This window comes from Dipteris shenzhenensis, chromosome 21, assembly GCF_047967505.1.
Source record: "Dipteris shenzhenensis isolate YYH24624 ecotype China chromosome 21, Dip_SZ_1.0, whole genome shotgun sequence".
In the NCBI taxonomy this organism is placed as follows: Eukaryota; Viridiplantae; Streptophyta; class Polypodiopsida; order Gleicheniales; family Dipteridaceae; genus Dipteris; species Dipteris shenzhenensis.
The window spans coordinates 50406812-50415434 of NC_141616.1; positions in this window are offsets into that span (position 1 = coordinate 50406812).

Sequence of the window (8623 nt, forward strand, 5' to 3'; positions counted from 1 at the left end):
ACTGTTTTGTGCATGTCCCTGATGCGAACAGGACCAAATGGGAATTGAAGAGCCAGAGTGTATTTTATTGGGCTACAGTGAAGAGGCGAAGGGTTACCGTCTCTATAACCCTGTTACCAAGAAGGTAATAGTAAGTCGCGATGTGGTCTTCTTAGAACAGCCGCATCAATTGGAGGAGGATGCTTCCTTCCCAGACAACCAGGGCCAGGATATCCATCCAGTACAACCACCAACAGTAGACCGAACTCCCCCAATGGTGCTTGGGAGGATTCAAGATAAAGAAGAGGAAGAAGAGCCTGCAGAACCACAACAGCAATGGCCATTCCCGAAGTGGGTAAAGCAGCTTTTGGACAACAGAGAACCTCCAGCCATTGAGGAGGAACCATCCAAACACCGCCGGTCCAAGAGATTAGAGGAGCAAAGAAGGGCGCAGGAACACTTGGTCGCTTTGATGATAGAAGTGATCCATGCTGATGAACCCAAGTGTCTTGAAGAGGCACATGGTGATGATAGGTGGATGGAGGCTATGCAGTCGGAGTATGGCTCCATAATGAAGAACAACACTTGGGACCTTGTGGATCGACCACCAAAATGCAAGGTAATTGGCACCAAGTGGGTGTACAAGACCAAGTACAAGTCCCGATGGCACGTTGGATAAGTACAAGGCTCGGCTCGTAGCAAAAGGATTCGCATAGGTACATAGTTTTGATTATTAGGATACTTTTGCTCCCACAGCTTGACCAACCACAATTCGTAGTGTGGCTTTAGCAGCCCAGGGAAGTTGGCCCATGTTTCAGATGGATGTAAAATCCGCCTTTCTGAATGGAGATCTCAAGGAGGAGGTATACGTGGAACAACCACCAGGTTTTGTGATCCCCGATTCAGAAGGTAAAGTCTGTAAACTGAAGAAGGCACTTTACGGGCTGAAACAGGTCCCACGAGCATGGTACCAGTGAATTGATGCCTACTTTTTGCAAAACGGGTTCAAGAGGAGCCCATCTGATGCAAATTTGTATATCTTCAGAGAAGGAGGCAAGTGTATGATCGTGGCCCTTTATGTGGACGACCTTGTCATAACAGGGAACCATGAAGTCTAGAAGATCTTGCAGACAAAGCATTTGCTAGGAAGAGGGTTTGAAATGACAGACCTCGGACTGATGCATTTTTGTTTGGGGATTGAAGTTTGGCAAGAGCCAAAACAGATCTTCATCTCATAGCTGAAGTACACTGGAGAGATATTGAAGGCATTTGTCATGGCTGAGTGCAAGACAATTGGCACCCCTATGGAGGTTGACGTGAAGCTCTCAAATGAGGATTCATCACCACTGGTGGACGAAGCAAAGTACAAAAGGCATGTGGGCAATTTGATTTACTTGTGCAACACATGACCGGACATCAGCTTTGTGACTGGTGTACTAAGCAAGTTTTCCAATAAGCCTCGGGAGAACCATTGGAGGGCAGGGATGCGGGTGCCGAAATACATCAAAGGCACACTTGATTATGGCATCACCTATACCAAGGGCAACATCTTGACCGGATTCTATGACTCGGATTGGGTAGGAGATGTGGACAGCAGGAGATTAGTGACAGGTTATTGTTTCTCACTTGGATCTGGAGCTGTGTCATGGGTCAGCAAGAAGCAACCTACAGTTCTTCTACCGAGGCTGAGTACAAATCAGCAGAAGATATCCAAACAATCCATGGAGAGGTTGTTTATGAACCTCCACCTAACAAGGAGGTAAATCCAGGGGACACAAGTTGTGGATCTCCACCCAAAAAGAAGGCAAAGCAAGGGGAGCCAAATAGTGAATTTACACTTAATAAGAAGGGAAAAAAGAAGTAGTAGGAGTGAGGTTGAAGAGCCCTATTGGTTAGATGGCATCAAGTGAGGTCAATAACTGCTAGCTTAGTCATTGGTGATTTCAATACACCCCAAGATGTGATGTGAGCACCTACATCAATTTTGAAGAGCCTTTGACCCTTCTCTTTTGAGGGCATAATTTGCATTTGAAACTTAATAGCTCTAAACATATGAGAGTAGAAAAAAATCTCGAGTCTTATCTAAGAGTCTATATCTATATCTATGACTTTCTTAGATGTCTTCTTGTACCAAATACCTCTAACCACTACTTCCCAATTCACATAGGTCAAGCCCCAATGATTCCTAAATTCTTCCTTTACCTTATGTTTGAATTTGGTACACCGCAACACAAAGTATGGGTCATCTTCCTCATTCTTTTCAAAAAACATCTTTAATTGCAAATTGTTGCCCTCTTCTAGTGTAATATTGAGTTTTCTGAATTTCTACCCAAACTGTGGTCCATTTATTGTCCCTTTGACATAGCCATCATGTACAGGATAAATTTGGCATATTCTTCCATTGGTTCACAGTTGCAATGTCCCTCATAATCTCCCATGATGCATGCTACAAAATCAAGAAAGCTGTTGAATTTTGGGACAAAAGTGGTTGTTTAAAAAGCCCCATGTGCTATGCAAATTATGTGTTCCCTTTAATGGCATTATAGTCATATCTCTTTCTCCTCTCTACTTCATCCACGTTCAACTTGTGGAACGCTTTGTGCACTAATTTGTTGTTGAGGCTCTATTTATTGTATGTTGATTATGCCCTTGTGGTGGATAGGTTAGATGCAAGCCATGTTGCTTCATCATGGGCAATCTGCAACTTATCTTAAGGATATGTTAATTGATGTTGATAAAGAGATTGCTTAATAATGGCACCACGTCCATCATGTTTTCCGTTGCCATGGCTGGATCCAAAGAATTCCACAACATATTTAGATTAGTGAGGGATCTAAACCTTGCAAGTTGCAACAAAGTAGAGTCTTCGGGCTGATTTTAGTTGAGAGGGTGCACCATCTGACCACACCCAATGTTGTTTCACTATTTCCTTTACTTGGGGATTGTCTTTGGTAAACCAACCCCAATCCAATAGAAAAGCATGCTGGACAAACAGTGTGTCATGTTCTCTGTCATCCAAAATGTAGAAATGGTTTGTGCATTACACTTTCCTAAACTCCATAGAGTCAATTGGAAGATTGTATTAGTCATAGAATCCTATAGATGGTTGTAGGCGATATGCACCAAAATATTTATTTGCTTGTTGTACCATTGTGCACTTTATATCTCATCTTGCTCTTGAAAAGAGTAATTTTTAGCAAAATCAATCATAGAGATAATAGTGGCTTGGGGAAATTGTTAAGGCACGTCATGAATTGTTTGTCTTGACAACGTGCTTCAAAAATATGAAGCACATATTTTGGTATGGGTGGTACTATGTGGTTGATAAGCTCATGTGGTTCCAACATACAACAACTACAAGATTGATCCAACATACCGAAACTACAAGATCAATCATGGACTCATAGGTTTCTTACATTTCCTTCCTTTTTAAACATTTTTGCCTAGCTCCTTTGTCTAGTTACTTCCCCCACCATTCATTCCATTGGACTACTAGCTCTTCTTACTTTTTACCTTCTCGGGTTGAGCCATCCACTTCACTTGAATTATTCTTACCTTGCCACAAAGCAACACAGTGTATACCTTGCTAAACTACCTCATCTTGACATCCACTACTCTATTTTACTACCATAGGGACTCACAATTTTCTTGCACCTTCTTCTTTTTTTGTAACTCATAGCTATTCACTCCCACCATTCCTTTGCTTCTTGCGAGGCAGTGTGGTTGAGGAGGATTTTAGGGGACATGGGTGTAGTGCAGAACAAGCCTACACAGTTATCATGTGACAATCAGAGTTGCATGGCGATTGCAAAGAACCCTATGTTCCACACTCGCACAAAACACATTGAGATTCAATATCACTTTGTACACGAGCTCATCATGGATGGAGAGGTCAACTTGGTGTACTGTCTGACTATAGAGAATGCTGTGGACATCTTCACGAAGGCTCTTAGAAGAAACTTGCTAGAGAGGCATCTTCATCGACTTGGCATTGGGCCGAAAAAGTAAGTTCACTTGCGGGTGGACATTGAGGGGGGGTGTTAGATATCAATGCTCCACTCTCATGTAACTACGCGGGAACCAGCTAACTCTACTTGTAAGCCCCCCATATGAGGAGAAGGCATTTGAGTAGCTCGGTTATCCAGTAGGTCCTGGTTTGGATACTAGATGGGGGCCATGTGTGGCCTGATGGCTGGACGGAGTTGGTAGACTGCCAACTAGGCTACATGCAAGTGTGGAAAGGCATCCCATGACTAACCACATTGAGGGTAGATGGAGCATTTCTCAGGGCAGCCCAAACTCTCAGGTTGTGGGGCCCGTTTGGAGCCCTGGATGATCCCGGATGGCTCTAGACCGTAGGTTAGTCGCTCTATTTTACGCCACGGTTCTATCATGTGGTCGGTGGCCTATTTTGGGACCGACCCCCAGTCGGTCGTTTTGGGCGGACTGGGTTGGCGGTTACCCAATTGGGTCTAACCGACTACGACTGGTGGCTATATAAGAGCAAGCCCATGAAGCCCATTTCATCACTGGCTACAGCAACCCTGATTCCTTAGCATCCAGCCTCCATCCTCTACTGTTTCCAGCTCGCCATCGAAGCTTGTTTCACAGGAGCGCACGGTTGGGAGGCAGCGCCATCTATTGTATCAGTTCTACAGTAATCAAAATTTTGATTCTCCATACTATCTGCTTTTCTCTCTTGCATACGAGATCCTATTATCTGTTGAGCACAGACGTTGTATTGTTTTCTTACAGTATTAATATATAGCAATGCTTGGATACTAGAAACCTATATTCTCATTATAGGATATCCAAGTGTTATGATGTTTCCCATTATTTGATGTTCATGAGAAAATGCAAAATTTTTACATGATCGGAATTGAGATGCAATGGGTAATGGAATGAAATAAGCTTGTAAGGAAAATTTTGTAATAATGAAAATGCAAAATATTAGTATTAAATATGGGATATTTTTTTATTCAATTAAAATTTAAATAGTTTTTAATCCCAAATTAATTCTTAAAAAATGTTATTTCTTATTAGGTCAAAGAAAACCTTAAAACCTGCTAACTTGCACATGGGACTTCAGGGCGGTTGCAAGCTAAGGGTGTCCACCTTTGTGCCACTCCAGGCAAAGTGGGACACAAGGGGGACACCAAAATACAAAGGAATTGAGCGGACTGGGAGTGGGCAACAATACCTCGATCGAGGTATTGCCAATCAATAGCATGGGTACATGTGGCAAGGTGCTTAGGCCTGAGTGTCCCTAGGTGTCATCTCTAAAATCTCGATCAAGGTAATGACATGGCATTCTTGAGTGAGTTGGCACCTTAGGGAGTCTTATGTGGCAGGCAAAGCACATGTTGAGGTGGCAAATACCTCGAACGAGGTATCTAGGTGCCACCCATGTGGAGGTATTGAGGTGGCACATGACATGCCTTGTTGTCATCTTAGTGGGCACAAATACCTCGATGAGGTATCTACATGGCACAAATGGCACACATGTGACTTGGTGATGTGGACAAGGCGGCGTTGTTGAGGTTGCAAGGAATACCTCTTTCAAGGTATCCGCATGGTATTCATACATGGTGCCGACATGCTTGCATGTCTTGGTGAGGTGGACAGGGCATGTTGGGGTGACAATGGATACCTCAATTGAGGTATCTACGTGGCATGCTTGCATGGCACATACTTTCTTGCATCCCCCAAACCATGAGGTGGCACATCCTAGCATCCCTGAGACCATGTGGGTGCACATCCTAGGTAGCATCCCCCAAACCATGAGGTGGCACATCCTAGCATGAGGTGGCAGTCCACATACCTTGATCGAACTCCTTATACCATGCATACATCCAAATCAAATGTGATGATGAGAGGATGGATATCCTTGTGCCACGTGGAGGTATTAATCCCATAAACAAAGGTTTCTTTGTGATCCCCAATCCTCTACGTTTTGAGAGCCTCAGTCTTTGCTAGGTCATTCCATTTGATGTGAAGCACTCGTGCCTTTCTTAACTCCAACATTAATTGCTTAGCTTGGTTGCCTTGTGACCACCTCTACAATTTTGATGCTTGCCTCCATCCCCACCCCTCATGATTGCCTCCATCTCCACCCCTTAGCATTTCCTTGCTTGCCTTGTGTCCACCTACTAGCACTTTTTCCTTGCCCCCCCCTAGCATTTGCTCTTCCCTTTCCCCTTAGCCTTAGCATTGAATCCACATAACCTTACTTGTCTTTTTTTTGGATAGTCATGGCAATAGGCCATCAAGCGAAAAACCCTTGGTGATATCCCATCCATTGGTAGTACAGAATACCTATACTCGATATTTGGCTGCTATATGGTGGATCAGTTAAACAAGTCAAAGTTAAACATCTGAGATATCTCCAAGTGCCTATGAATGCCATTGTAGTTTCTGAAGAAAGTCCTAAGCCACACTACACTTGGGCTCAGTGGAAATTGCTTGGTGGTTCTCATACAGTTGATCAAACAAGTCACATTTAAACATCTAACATATCTCCAGGTGCCAATGAATGCCTTTGCAGTTTCTAAAGAAAGTCCATAAGTTTTTCTTTTAGAGAATCTAGCCTCCACACCCAAGATCTATAATGGATCCATCTACAAGTACAGCCATAAAACAAAGGGATCACGAGCTTCAAAATAATCATGAATGGATGAGAAACACAACAAGGGAAACCCAATCAACACAATGCTATCAGGGAATCTGAATTGACAGAGGGGCCATAATCATCATTGTAGTGATCTAAACAGAAAAGCAAATAAGATAAGACTTGATAGGTTTGTGTGTGGTTGAATCATCAAATCCCAAATCCAACGGTTTAGGAAGATTGAAGTTTAATTTTTACTTTTACTCCTTAGAGGATCAACAAAGAATATTAAAAATGAATCTAGTAATTCTCAAACATGACCAAACATTTCAAAAATGTCAATATTTTTAGTCCTCTGCATGATGAATAAGAGGAAAAATTTTTGGTTAAATTTGAGTAAGGGAAACGTACGATATGGCCTCCAACAGTTAAATCTCCCTTTTGTGGGGGAAAAAGGGCCACCCAAGCCTAATACCAAGACAAGGTAGGCTTGGTATTAGGCTTGGTGAGGTAGGCTAAGAGCATCACCGACCCTAGTGGCAAGCCTTTGGAGTCTGCATGCTGCCCATGTGGAAGGCTGAGTCATCAAAACCATGCCACATTGTTAGACCACGTGGTGCCATCTCATCAAGGAGATGTGACATCACTCCTTGCCATGTCACCTTACATTGCCACACGTGCTGCCACATGTACCACCTCATCATTCCACATCATGAGCCATGTGATCACACAATGCCACCTTGGCATACCTCCTCAACCTTGCCACGTCACCAATCCCTCCACCTCAATTTGCCATGTCAATCTACCACCTCATGAATGCCAACTCATCATGCCACATCACCTTTCAATGTCATGGAAGAGACTATATTACCACATCATGACCATGCATGGTGCCACATCAGCCAGATGTATACACATGATGATGTGCGAGGCATACAATACCTCGATCGAGGTATATGACCTAGGTGAGGCATACAATACCTCGATCGAGGTATATGACCGAGGACACCTAGGGATACCTCGATCGAGGTTTATACATGCATAATGCACTGAATACCTCGATCGAGGTATATGGTCTGATCGAGGTTATATGATGTGGGCTCTGGGCATAGCAGACTCGATCGAGGTATTTGAAGGTACAAAACTTAGCCAATTAGTATCAATCTTAGCACCAAAACTTAGCCAATTAGTTTCAATCTTAGCACCTCTCCACCAATAATAATGAAGAGCAATCTAAGAGCAATCTAGTGGATGAGTTGAGGCTCTCTATAAGACACCACGTTTTGGTTCATTTCACCCATTCTTAGCCATTCTTGCCTCCTCATCACTTTGTCACACCTTCCATCCTACTTTCATTGAGAATGGGTTCTCAAAGCCATAGAGCTAGTAGACGTGAAAGATGTAGGAACCCCCCCCCAAATCTTATTGATGAGGAGCGCAAGCGGAAGGCTCGTGAGCATAAGAGAGTCTCTAGAGCTCGAGCTCGTGCTGCCACCACTGATCCACCTCCAGCTCTACCTCTACATCCCACCTCCACCCCCACCCCCACCTCCATCGTCCCCCCATCCTCATCCACTCCCCTACCTCTAGCCTCCGCCCTTCCCCTAGCCACCTACATTTTGGCCTCCACCTCTACCTCTTCCCCCTCCACCCTCCCCCCTCCCCCTCCCCCTCCCCCTCCCCCCACTCCGCGTGGCGCCTCCCTTCCCCCGTCCACCCTACCAGCTTCACGACGTGACTTGCCGAAGTCCACTATCCGTCATCGTACGAGCAAGATTGTGCAGTCTTTTTTTTGTGACCTCACGCCAGCTTCGTAGTCTTCTCTTCTCACGTCCCTGATTGATCACCTGACTTGGTAGAGTGTAGGAGGCTTGCTGGTCTTGGTGCACGTAGAGATAGGGTTGTATCTAGCGAGGTTCTTAGCAGTGTTCGACGTTCCTATGCTTCTATTAAGCATAGGAACTCCAGTGATGCCTTGGCAGCACGTCGTGCTATTGTGGTTGCCATTAGTAGACCTCATATGATAGGCCATGTGCA